This window comes from Cygnus atratus, chromosome 21 (assembly GCF_013377495.2).
Source record: "Cygnus atratus isolate AKBS03 ecotype Queensland, Australia chromosome 21, CAtr_DNAZoo_HiC_assembly, whole genome shotgun sequence".
Taxonomy (NCBI): domain Eukaryota; kingdom Metazoa; phylum Chordata; class Aves; order Anseriformes; family Anatidae; genus Cygnus; species Cygnus atratus.
In genome coordinates, this window is record NC_066382.1 from 2,362,163 (window position 1) to 2,376,173 (window position 14,011).

At 38.2% G+C, this 14,011-nt stretch overlaps 1 long non-coding RNA gene across 3 annotated transcripts; it reads right to left on the reverse strand.

The window, feature by feature from the left end:
* Positions 1 to 3,642: 3,642 nt before the first annotated feature.
* Positions 3,643 to 13,877, reverse strand: LOC118253286 (uncharacterized). Of its 3 annotated transcripts, XR_004780372.2 has the most exons (6): positions 13,740 to 13,877; positions 13,302 to 13,400; positions 13,014 to 13,073; positions 10,271 to 10,340; positions 9,553 to 9,600; positions 3,643 to 7,569 (listed from the first exon to the last, which is right to left on the reverse strand). It is a non-coding gene; the product is annotated as an uncharacterized LOC118253286 (long non-coding RNA). The 3 variants fall into 3 exon arrangements; XR_007709071.1 differs by lacking the exon at positions 13,014 to 13,073 and having other exon boundaries at positions 3,742 to 7,011; XR_004780371.2 differs by lacking the exon at positions 13,014 to 13,073 and having other exon boundaries at positions 3,743 to 7,569.
* Positions 13,878 to 14,011: the final 134 nt, after the last annotated feature.

Genomic DNA, 14,011 nt, shown 5'->3' on the forward strand with positions numbered 1-14,011 from the left:
TCACCCTCCCGCTCACAGCAGGGTCAGCTAGAGCAGCTTGCTCTGGACCTAATCTCCCTTCGAATTCTCCAAAATCAGATTCCATCTTTCTGAGCAATCTGCTCTAGTGCCTGACCACCCTTACAGTAAAAGGAGCTTTTTTGAACATTTGAGTGGAATTTTTTCCCATTTCAGTTTGCTGCTGCTGCTTCTTGCCCTGTCAGTGGGTGCCTACTGAGAAAATTCCTCCTCTTTCTTCTTTATGCTTTCCCATCAGGTGTTGTATACCATCATTGGCATGATCTCACCTGAGCCTTGAGGCTAAAGAAACCCAGATTGCTTGTCTTCTCATCGTATGTCAGATGCTTCAATCCCTTAATGACATCTTCTTTCCAACTTGCCTAGATCCTATCACTTAGGAATTTCACCTGAATTTAACTGTGACATTAAATTTATTTCTACTGAATGTAGGTCTAGAATCAACAGCTGCATAAAGCAAACCATGGGAAATACCATGTGAGCTGGATACCTAATCATCCTGTTTACCTCCTCACACTGTGCTGGCAGGCTGTATGCGTTGATGCTACCTATGCAATGCTTTCTTGTTGCGCTACTTAGACCAGCATTGCATCATCTCATACGGTGAGAATTCAGCACAGGCTTGTGATTACAGCGGTCAGCTCAGTGTGCTGCTGATTTGAGTACCAATGGTGAGAAAACTGGCAAGACTAAATCAGATAGAGCAGAGGAGATGCTTCTACAGGACCTGTTTAATCAGAAATGGTGAGCTGCTTGAAAGCACAAAAAATAAATGCAATCTACCTACTGCTTTGCACGGTGCTTTTGGGTGGAAAATGCTATGCGAGTACCCCCTCCTGTGGGAGATGATCCAGGAAATTGCCTGGATTAAAAAAAGAACATGAGGAATAATGCTGTTGCAGCCCAGAAAAGAAAGATCTTCCTTTTCTCCAGTTTCTCTCATTGTCGTCGACAAGAAAGCTGTATTTTACCAGCTCATGCCCTTGTTCCCATAGGTTTCAATCAAAATGATCAGCAATTTGGAAAAAAAAAAATGTTTTCTTAAGGAAATTGTAGCTAGCAATACTGTAAAACAATTGCTTAGTGCTATGCTATAATAACAACAAAATATCTAAGTTTTGTATTGATTCATACCTCTTTATTTTCAAACATATCTCACTACTGTAGGCCTGAAACTTATAATCCAAAATCTCTAAGCTTTAATCAGTGTGTGAGATGCTAGGTAACATTAATATAACTAAATAACAGGAAACAAAATCAGGATAACTTGGTAGCTTATAGGATTAGTTTGGTGATATCTTCATTTATAATTACAAAATATAAAACTGCAAGTGTGTACATGTATCCATGTAGCTGAAAGTTCTAGTTGCCCCAGTCCTTACTTTTCACCTCCCCTGATTGTCTGCTTAGACCTGGTCCTGTAAGATGGCCATTTGGTGCCCAGTTTTGTTGTATCTCAGCTTGTGCAGTCATTTATCCACGTGCCTGTGATTAATCCAGATGCCCAAATTAGCTACTTCATAAATCTGAAACAGCATTCAGAGAAATGAAACTACAAAGAGGGAGTTTCTTCTCAGTCTGGAGATGGGGTGGGGGAAGAAAGGCAACTGCTAGGTCCAAAAATGAGTCAGATTGTTTCTGTTATGGATTTACAAAAAAAACACATGAATCCCTAATCACAGTTGTGGGGTCTTCCTGGCAGACAATCAAATCCTGCATGTCTGCAGTGCTAGTGATTCATATTTTAAGCTGTTGCTGCATTGTTTTGAATTCAGGGAAGGCTCCAGTATAAAAACTCTGGCACAGGAAGTTCAGCTTCCTCTCCAGATTTCCTTCCTCCACCTCCTTATATGCAGAACAGCAGGGAATATATTTAAGCCTTGCCTGTGCTGTGTGAAAACTCAGCTGAGTGTAGAACAGTTAGCTTTTACACCCAGTACCTTCAGCTGCAGCGTACAAGACAGGCAGCACAACAGACCAAGTGGTTCTTAAGGACAAGACTTAATCCCCAAAATATTCTTAACAGTTGAGTTGCATTTTCTAGCTGTCTACAAAGCTGAACCTAGTCCCTAAAGCAAGCATCACCGAAGCGTGTGTCAAAGGTGACTGTTTTTGCCATTCGGTCCCACTTCTACAACAAACCAGGCAAAACTCTTACTGATGACAGTGGGTACTTGGCCATAATATAAATGTGCCACAACTGCAGAGTAAGAACTACAGAAAACCAGGCCTGGATCAAGTCATCACCTAAGCTAAAACTAATTTTAATAGGCTAATCTCAATTGCTCAATTTTTATCTAGGCTGTGGTGTCCTTTAAAAACAACTTGCTAGACTCTGGGCTGATGGCCAGTCTAATTTGAGCCTCAGATTGAAATAGATATGAAAAAAAGTACAAAAACAACAAAAATAAAAACAAATGATGATGACAACAACACGTTATAACTAAGCTCTGGCAGCACATGTTAGGTATGCTAGGAGAACAACGATGCAGAAAGTGTGACAACATTAAAACCTCTGAGCTAGAGCTGTACAAACTGGCACTACCTCGTGGCATTTGTGTATGTGCCAAGGTCCTCGCCAGGATGGCAGAGGTGGCACAGCCGTGGCAGTGAAGCGCTGTACAGCCGGGCTAAATCCAGGTGTGGCAATACACCAGGGCAGCTTCTGATGCTTTCAGTTCCGAAACCCGCCTGTAGAGCTATCTCTAGGATGTGTGGCTGTGCTTCTAGTGCTTCACTACATGGTGAACGTGTTCCCTACAAGAATGCTTTCTTGGGTATAACAAAACCAGCGTGCGGCATTTGCAGAGCAGTTATGACTAAGCTCGACCAGGCATAGTTTATTCTATCACCGACCTACCTCCAGAACAGAACATGCTATGCTGGGGAGAGGAACAGCAGCAGCACCTGCTTCAGTACCTTTTGCTAGCACAGCCAGAAGAGACAGCAGTACAGCAGCAACACGAGCAGGGGGAGAGAGGCCTGAGCAGCTAATTGCTCGTCATGTGTTGCAGGATGCAGACTCTTCCCACTAGTTACAATAGGAGGAGGAGGAGGACAGGAAGAGCTACAGCTCTCTTACCACCACCCCCTGCTCCAATTGAATCTATCCGTTCCTGAGACCTCCCCTCCATTCTGTTATCGCCATACGTGTGGGCAGAAGTACACAGGGCTGATTTAGCTGCAGCCCAGGTTAAGCAAGTGTGGTATTGGAAATAAACTAGTGCAGTCCACACAGACAGAGCAGAACGCTGCCCTTGGATCAAATCTGACAGCCGCCTTATGTTACTAACGTGCAGCCTACCACAAGACTGGCACAAAGCATGAAAGCATGGAACTGGGACTCACCTCAGTGTCAAATGCAATCGCTTGCTTTGGGAAGTGGTGAGTTTTTTAAAACCCCTACCACGTCACCCTCTTACTCATGCATATGTATGAGGAAAAAGGACTCATTGAGCTTTGGCCACATTCAGATGCTCACAGTAGCAGATTAATAAATAATAAATAGCAGTACAGTCAATAACAAATGCCCGAGGGTGATACTCTATCTAGATGTAGACCTGCTGACTAGTGCGTATTAATAAACCACATAATGCTTTTAGCTGAGACTCCAACATTAATTTTGACAGTGGAAAAAGATTTTATTAAAAATACTGAAAATGTAATTCCTGGTTATTTGTATTACATTTCTTATGAGGATTTAACACATACACACACACACACCCAGTAAAGAACTATGGGAGATGCAAAAACTGCAATTGAATAATCTGATGATAAAACCAAATGAGATGCAAAAAAAGCAAACTCACATTTTAAATCGTGAGAAGTACATTTACTTCTTAAGTTTCTAATACTGTTAAAATGTTATGGATAGGAATTGGTTTTTGGGGTGTCTTCTATTTTTTTTCTCCTCTGACATACTCTTTAAATTATGTTCAGGCATATTATCATGGTAGTCTGTAATCCATATGTCCAAAAAATTAAGTAGAAGGTATGAACATGGAAAAATGATCCAAGGGCAGTATTCTGCTCTGTCTGTGTGGTCTGCACTAGTTTATTTCCAGTACTACTTGATCACTTATTTTAAAATACTAAATTTAAAGGAAAGAAAACTATTCTTAAAAATGCTATCCAGTAATCTAAGCTGTTCAAAATACTGCAGTAAGTTCACTTATTTGAAATTGTCACCATATATGCTGTGTTTTTAATTAAGTGATGAATAGCATATTGCTGTGTCTGTCTTTCATGGTGCTGTATTTTTTTTCTAGTTCTAAACCTTCCAGAAGTCACTGAAGTTAGTGGGGAATTTTACTGACTTGTAGGCTTGTACCCATAACCTCAAAATAGGAAACTTCAACAATTCTCTAGATTGTTCTGCTGCTGTTATATTACCAATGCAAATCCCTACTGGTACCAGTGTGGTAGAAGATACAAAAGATACAATAGTCTTTATGTTTTATTGCATTAGCATAATACACATCAGTAATATAACAGCATAACTCAGCCTAAACACACAGAGGAAATATTATAGCTCTGTTGCTGAGCTTTCTTACGTAAAAACATGGTTAGCATGTTGTTCACAGTATAATATAAAACCTGGTTTCCAGCTGTTACAGTTTGCAAGTAAAAAATGTCTTCAATCAAGCATCAAAATTCAGCACATAATAATCGCCTAAGAATAGACTTTATCCAAAACTAGTTTGTTCAGCTAATTGAAAGCTACAGGCTTATGGAGAAATAACTAATCACATTGCCTGTTTGAGAGTTCTCTTCCTAGTTTTGTGCATGTTCATGGAGACCTGTTATCAGCGGGGAAAGCCTGTGGTTTATGTTACTTTGATTATCTAGTTTTTGAAAGCTTGCCTTAACCCTTTAAAACATTAGTCCAAATCTGTGTTCTAAGGTTTTCAAAATATTTTCCATCAAAATTGTTTTCAATAGTTTCGTTTAAGCAAAAATATACATGTAGAAGGGCTTAATTTATTCCATGATGTGTAATTGTCTTTGTATAGGAAACTAGTTTTGCCTGCTGTTTATTTACTCACATGTTAATCCTTCCCAAAGAGAGACTTCCTGCTGGCTCAAGCACGTATTTCCACACGTGAATCCCACCAAAAAAAAGGTTGTAACTTGTCCCATATCCCTGCCAATGGATTTCAAATTCTATTTCTAGAGCTGACAAACAGAATTCAGTAACAGCAGCAACAATAGCTACAATTTCTTCATCTCTTCCAACCTCTAAAATCTCGAAATATGTTGAAGGTGTTACTGTTTTAAGTTTGCAATACCATTGCACGTTATTATGTCCATTCCTCACCGGCGCACATAAAACAAAGGAACTAAATAATTCGTTCAAAATCAGACTCCATAGCTAAGCCAAGAATAAAACTGAAAAGATCAGTCTCCGACTCTAGAATTTCAAGCCCGCTGCCATAAACCATTGCTTCTCTGCTGTGTGGGGGAATTACCAACACGACTGTCCTGTAGTTGTAGAAGTTGCAGTTGTGAAGTTGCCTACCTCACGGGTAGTAAGGCTGGAGAGCGTGCTCACCTTTCTCTCCATGGCACCATTTGCTGTGGCACTACGTGCCAAGAGGTTGTCTGCTTTTGGTTTGTTTTTTTATAACCAGCTTCAGCATTCAAGCATGCACAGTGACATTATGGCTCTGTTAAGACAAGGGTAAAACTCCTCCGTGTCATGTGTTCAAGTAACTTAAAATCCCCCCTGAACTCTTGGAATAGTATTGCTTGGCCTCAGAAAATCAGACTTCACTAATGAGGCCACTGCCTCTGTCAGTTCCCCTGACAGAGATGTTTTACTTTGTTTTGTTTTGTTGCTTGGAAACATGAATTTTATAAGTGCATCTTTTTTGAACAGGTGCTCACAAGAAAGGGTCTTGCAGAATTAGGATCTTTGACAACTGGTTTGAGATTTGGGATGTTTGCTGTACCTGAGTCTCAGAGGTCACAAGAAAGTTCTTTTTATTTTTTAATAAATTAGAGGACTCGCTCTCATGTTCAAAAGATGTGAATTTTCAGAGAGCTGAGAAAGTAGATTTGTTTCAAGTCTCTCTTCTTATCATCAGCTGAACAGCAAGGTAGATAAGAGTCCTGCATGCTAACATCTCAATTCTTTTTAGCATTTTTAGGAGAAATTGTCATACAGTCTATAAATATCCTCTATACATCTTCTATAACACTCACAGATTTTTTTCTTCTGAAACAGTACGATTGGTGTACTTTTTTTCTTCACTGAGTTCTCTTCCAGCGCATTAACAGAGCGGTTGGGCTGAATTCAGTTGCCAATTTTGCTTGACGTGGATGGTGGAAGTCTACCCATTCTTCAGACTACTTTGCTTAGTTCCAGTATACTTTCTGAAATAAATGCTTACTTTTGCAATACAGGAAGTAACCATTATTGAATCTGTTCATTTTATTATCTCTTGCAATTAAATGAATGACTACTGAATTTTCTAAGCATGCCTCATCCTTTTCCTTTACCGCAAATAGGCTTTGTTTGGCTAAACATAGATTCTCCAAAGAGAGTGATATGAGTCCCCTACTCCAAATATTTTTGCCTTATGAATGCAGTTTATGTTTTCTGGAATCTGCAGCAGCACTGAAGCTTTACTGCAACTGCAGCAATGAAATAAGTATAACTCTCTGAAAGAGCATCACCCTGCTCAGTAACTCAACATTCGGTAGCTACTTCACTGTGACACCTGTGCCCACTTTCTGATCTGCTATGTCAAGAATCGAAGAATCTTCTACAGGAACCTGACAGATAGTAGCTAGATAAGCAGATTATTTTATGTACTTGAAGGTATTTCCTGCAGACAAACTTCACCACAGGTCTGATGCAGCTGACATCATGGAAAGTTTAGTAGCTAGGCTGAAATCTCAATGTGGATTCTAAGTTCTCAGCATCTCCAGGGTACCAGTTGTTTTCCTGTTAGTTGCCCAATGAGACAATTACACCCTTGAGGAAAGTCCCTTTAAAGGGGAAAATAAAAGGCTTTAGGCTTTTACTCAAACTGCTTCATCTGCATTCATGCTACTGAAAAGATCAGTTATTTAAAGAAGACTCTGTACAGTTGGTGTATATGCATGTGTATTTACAAATATATATATCCATAGATGTACAGACACACCCTGTAGAATCCTCTCTCTAAGACTGTGATAACAATGCCCTTTTGTTACTATTATAGCTGCAGGATAGGTGTCCATACAAGAAATATGTCCATTTACTTGCTTGTTAATATCTGCACATTTACTTCTTCAGATCCATCTCAGGTCCAAGCAACCTATGCTGGGTGTATGGTAAGAGGTTTTGAATGCTATTTTATATTCTATATATATTAAATTCTATATTCTCCCCTGTTCCCAGCAATGTTTACTGTGATTCAAACCAGTGCAACATTTGTTTCATGCCACTAATGGATTTCATCATGTTGCAAAACATCCATTTGCCCAGGTAGGGCAGCTTTGCAGTGTCTTTGTCATGCTCCAGCACCAGAGGACTTCTAAGAAGTTGATTTATGGCTTGATGAGCTTCAAGATACAGGGAAAAAAACAAAGAAACTAATAATACACACTTGAATATGAAAGAAAAACAGAACAAGATCTCTTACAATCACCAGGACGTGGAAAAGATTTCCGATACAATTCTGGTTGTAGGGAAAAAAAAAGGCACAAAAAATATTCTTCTGGCTCACTCCAAGTGGGTTTGTACAAATAGAAGAAAAAAAGAGGAGGAAAAAGTAGTTGGTAAGTGTGCAAACAGGCTTGGACCAACCTTGAGACACCCATATATGCTTCAAGGTTGTAAGCTGAACATATAGGAAAATTCAGAACAGAGCTTACTCCCAGCAGACAAGTTCTGTTAGTTTGTAGAACAAGTATAAATATAGATTGCAAAATTATATATTTGGATCACTCTGTACGATTGTATCACAGTATAAAATTAGTATTCCTTGTAGTCAGTGCCATAGATCCAGGTTCAAGCAGCACTAACGTTTCCTCTCACTTCTTTCAATAAACTGCTAGGTGGTAGCGGCTAAGTAATTTCACATGGATATCCATCAGTTTCCTACGTCTAAGACAAGAGTAGTGATATATTTTGGCTTTAGGAAATGCTTCAAGATTTGCTAAATATAACAATCACATTCAGGAACTAGGCAATGATTTTTTATGACTGTTGAAGTCAGAGATGCGTAGCGTTGATCTTAATTGGGTCACAGGGTGACAGGAACTGAATACAGTTTTCCTCTAGAAATAAAACTGCCTCAACCAGAATTTATGACAAAACAAAAATACAGATAATTCCTTTTTGGACATACGCTTGTCAGTGTGTACTGTTCCTGTGTAACTTATTCTGCTTCTGTTAAGAATGAGATTTACTGTCACATAATTGATATGCTTATTAGGTTCACAGTAACACGTGCACACTGATGTAGTAGAACAAAATCTATAGGATAGTGTGGGCCTTCAGGACTGCTCTGCTTGGCTCACACACAGATTTTTTTTTCCAAAGGATTTTAGAGCAATTTGCAAAGTCTCTCAACAATTCTGAATTAAGTATTCTTGAATCCATTTCACAGATGAACCACAATAATCCATACCATAGTAAGTTCAATATCATCTTCCAAGACTATACTAGTTAAGAAACTCAGGCATATGGACTTTCCTGCCTTTGTGTGCTAAATTACATGATGACTTGCAAAGCTAGTTTATGCTACTTTAAAATCTTAACAATTATTTTTAGTCAGAAGAGAATATGTTTTGTTAATTTCATGTTTTGTTCTCAGAATTCATTTTAAAATAACTTTTTAGTTCCATTGTAATAGGCAAGCTGAAAGAAACTGAGACTGCAGAATGTAGCTAAGGAGACTCAGTTACTCCTACTTTTTCCTCTGCCTGGCCTCACTGAGTATTTCTATTCAGTAAGCTTTTATTAACTTCCTTTAATGAATGATTTTGATATTCTGCTACTTGGGTACTTCCTAGGAAAGTAGCAGCATGATTTTAACTTAACTGTTAAAGAACTGGCAAAGAACAGCAGGTTGAACAGTTACAAATCAGTTTAAGAAATAAGTAAGAGTTCCTGATCCTCAGAACAGACTTGAGAATGATGCATAGCTGAGCTGAAACACTCTGTGTCACTTAATTTTGGTGGAAAGATGGGACCAAATAGGTGAGAACTTGAAACAAAATCAAAATAAGTGAATACTCTATGAATCTCTGCAGTTTTTGTAGAACATACGCTATTCTGCCTACTAGAAATCAAGGAATACAAAGGCAGACAAAATATACTGCAATGGAAAATAGCGTTGGTGTGATGATACTGGAATATGAGGTGCTTTCCTGAGTTACTGGTTTGGGTAAATTCATTAGAAACGCTCACCTGGGATGTCACAAGTGGAGAAGTAGGCAAAATAAATAATTTTCTATTTCTCAAGCATTTTTATACCATCTCAGGTGCTACACAATTTTGGTAAGTGATGGGTTTTGCCCTTTAGAGAGTGTAATTTATACCTGTTTGGTGACGATTATTCTTTCAAAGTCCAGGAACATCTGAAGTTACTATAAGAAACATGCAGTATATTTACTCAGACAAGAATATGTAGATTTTGATTACAAAAATGCAATAACAACGCTATTTGTATGCAAAAATGAATTGGATTCTAAGAAATTACAAAAATACTGACAAAACATTCAATAAAACATGAATGTAATACATTTCTAAGCAGTATACAAGGCAATTTCACTTGCAAATAAAACTTGTACTCATTAATACTTTGGGGACCAAGTTACATCCTTGCTCTTCTTGTTTAACAAGAACGCCTTCTCTCAGGACTATGTAATATCTGTTCTTCTATCTTTCTGCTTTTGAACAAGATTTCCTACTCCTGCAGCCTAAGACAAGCAACAATTGTCTTTTTAATTGTTACATTGATCAAGACCCAATAAGGATTCCTCCAAAAACACTGCTCTATACATTACTGCATCACCAAATGAGAAATTTAACTGTTTCTGAACAGTTTCCACAGCTTTCAAAGGACATTCCATGGCATGGTTACTTGTCATATGAGCTGCTGGACTCAAAAACTCAACTGCACCTTCCAGCTCTGTATTTCTAATTGCCTTAGTGGTAAAGATACAGCCATACATTTGACAAAAGGTATAGTTGGGATGCCTGAAGCAGTTCATTAACGCAATCTGTCTCATCCACACATTCAATGAAAGTTACTACCTCTGCAGCAAAGATGTCTGAGTAGGATGCCTGTGGCCATCTGAGCCCTCAACTCGCATGGTGTGGTGTCCTGCAAATGTAAAACAGAATTTTACAGGTCTGATGACTATGATACAGATGTGAAAGACCAGAATGCAAAAAACATTCTGGGATTTTCACTCCCGGGCAGTACTCCACCCTTATTTTCTCATTGCAAAATCATCTTAGATCAGGGAAGAAAAGTGGCATTTTTTTGGTCGTCAAGATTCTTAAGTCTATTTCACAGGTATTTTAAAGACGCTTAGTAACCTTTGTTTTTATCAGTGATGGCAGACACATGTATGTAAGAGGGAAAGCAGATCCTGGAGGCTGGAACCAAAAAGCAACTTTTTAAGTGTATGCAGTCACTGGTTGTCTTTAAGCAGATGTCCTATAAATCAGGAATTGATAAAAATATAAAACTGTGTGGCATAATCGTTCCCTGTTCGGAAAAGTTTCATATATACAGTATTTATAGAGATGGCCATTTTAACAACCACCTCTTTCATGTTCAATGAATAACTTGAAACAATATTTCACAGCTTCACCAGTGTGCTGTAGTGCGCCCCAACATGCAGGTTTTGAATGACAGAGCAGCTTGCAAAAACAGGTGTTCTAGTAGCATATCAAATACAACAGACTTGAGCTAGTTTTGTCTTCATGTTTGAAACAGTTAAAGAAACACATAAACAAGTGAATCTGTCTAAAAATTTATCTAATTTGGCACGCTCTATAAAGGGGTTAATATAAGATGATTGAGAAAAAGGTGCAAGAAATTTTGCAACTGAGAATTATGGAGCAACCTGCTTACAGGAGGTTTTCAGATCTAAATCAAACTTTTTGAGGAAAAAAAAAAATCTCTCTTCACTTCAGCTGACCTAGTCCTAGCATGTATGGAAGCCCCTGGCATAAGAATTCTCACTATTTCGTGAAAGTAACGTGAGTTACATTTCCCATCTATTTCAGGCATTTTAATTTGCTTAGGATATACTAGCTACCTCAAATTGTACTCATTAAAAAACAAAGATTTCTTTTTGTTAATTATGTATATTAGGTCTTCAGGTATTAACAGCTAATTTCAGCTAAAATTTTAGTTACCAACTTTTTGTTTTTTAAATCTAAAACGGTAACGTGACAGGGAAACAGATAAACTTATACATGGGTTAAGTCCACTTATTTCTGACGACTGTTGCACACTTGCACCAAATACAATCTAGGACGGGTTTTGATTGTATCTGTATGCACATACAAAAAAATAGGTTAAAAATGAAAAAAGTGTTAAAAATAAAGATAATGTATATACGGTAGTTTCCAGGATGGGACTACATGAAGACACCAGAATGAAACATTCTGTGCATTGTGTTGCGCACAGTAATGTGTGATTCTTCAGGAAGATTTAAAAATGCAGCACAACTGATTTGTCCAGGGAGATTTACAAAGAAAACCCCAACGCAACCAAACCAAAAAAAACCACAACACCTCAAACAACCCTCCACCCTGTCAACAACCATTTCCAGTCTTCATAATCTCTCTTCATACTAGTAGTATAGCTATATATCAATCACATTTTTCACTGGAGAAGAGACGTAATTAAAACACCGGATCAGAAACAGGAACTACTGTACAGTTGTGTTTTTACAAAAGAATAGGTGTGGTGAAAGAATTAGTTGTCACTCAGCAGATATAACTCTATTTGTCCTGTCCTATTTCCTTAACCAAACTCCACAGATTTTAAGAGTTGGTGTAGCACAGACCTCAAGACAGGACATTACCTTTAGCTCTCATAAATCAGAGAATGCATAAAAAAATTAGAATGAAATTTAAATTAAATTCAAGATTCCTGGGACAGGATAAGATCATTATGTATATTTTACATAAAAAAGAGGTTTAGGTACTATAATTTTATTATGATACAGACAATTCATACAATGAATCTTCCAGTCCAACAACAAAATCTCAATGCCAGAGCTCTTAGAGAAATAAAATGTTATTTACTATTTGTTATGAACTTCAGAAATCTATGTTTCTGTATAATCTGTGTGTTATACAGCTTTCTTCCAGATCATTCAGTGTTTCTTAAAATTTCCGCAGTCAGAAACAACCCATGGACACAAAAAAAAACATGCACTGATAGACATTTGACTATTGGAGTTAAATATTGCAGCAGCATATACAACTGGTTTTTAGATCTCTAAAATACTTTGCACGTATCTAATAAACTTGTTGCGTTGTTTCTTAAGCAGTTAAATTTAATCTGTATTTTGCTGAAAGGAATGCAAGACAAATCTCTACGTCCATTCTCAAGAACATTTACATACATCTCCAACCTGTATACAAGTGCTTCCACAGATTTTAAGGGGACAATTTCTGTCTATGATGAACACACATGCCTATTTCTTGGAGGGGATGGAAAAGAAATTATTTCCCCATGGCTGCTAAACAAAATAGAAGCAATTTGCGACTATAGTTCATGAATGTTTTATTCTATTTTCAGTAAATTTCCTATTTTGTTACTTGGAAATCTCAGGACAAAGAACTAAAGCCTTAGCACAGCACATAGGTTATTTAAAAACAAACATTTGATTATTATAAAACAAAGGCTTAACCACACCAGGTTATAGCAGTTGTTTTTAACAGACAATGTGAATAATTGCTAACCCATTTTCCTACAGTTTAATTGACAAACCTATGCTTTCTTTTACTAATTACAGGTAACCACACCTACCTTTCTCAGAAAGCATGATGGCAAGTCGCAGTGTTTTGTTTTGTTTTTAATTCTGCTAGGCTGGAAGTTTGCAGAGAAAAAAAATGGTCTCTTAACTTTTTTTTAATTAAATTCCATTTTATTAGAACATAATCTTTCCAGATGGGCTTTTAAGTATCTCTTCAAAATTTTTTATTCCTTTTTAACTTTTTATTTTAGCTATTTTTTTCTGCTCATATGAACAAACGGGGGAAAAACAGATTTATACATGTTGATAGGAGAAAAAATGATGCAATACTATGTACTTACTTTCCATCAATAAGTAATGAAGTTTTAGCGTATGAGCGCTGGAGTGAAATGATCCCATATTGGTAACATCTGTCCTGCCTGGGTTACGTGAGGTCCAGTCTGTAAAACAGAAATTTATTTTTTTTCACATTGTTATTTTTTAACTTGCTCTTTCCTATAATGCCTTCCAGAGGAGAGATGGATGCTTATCCCATAAGTAGAATATGAAAATAAGCCCCTGGAAACTTTGGCCCTGCGAGTTCCCTTGAAAGTGATACCACAAAATATAATTATGAAGGTGGAAGCCTACAGAGCTGCCATAATTTTTAAGTCCCTGACAGAAACATGGCGATACAAAGGGGATTTAGTACTTGATAGCAGCTTTTTAAGGCCTCAACCCCCCACCTCCGCCATTATTTGTGCGTAAAGGCCCACAATTCTTATGTTTAATATCCTCACACTTCAGTGAAAAAGGTTTATCTGCTCTCCCTCCAAACCCTGCTCTCCCTCCACGCTCTTTTTAACCGCTAAGCGCCACTTTCGGGGCTGTTTTTTTTGCTGTTTACGCCGGGCTTTTCACCGCCGAGCTGGCGTCGGGCCTGGGCGCCCCGTGAGGGCGGGAAGCGAAACCCGGGCGGCCCGCGCCCTTTGTCCGCGCTGTGAGGAGGCAGCGCCCGAGGACGGGGCGGAGGAAAGCGGCTCCTCCAGCGCCCTTCCCGGCAGCAAAACCC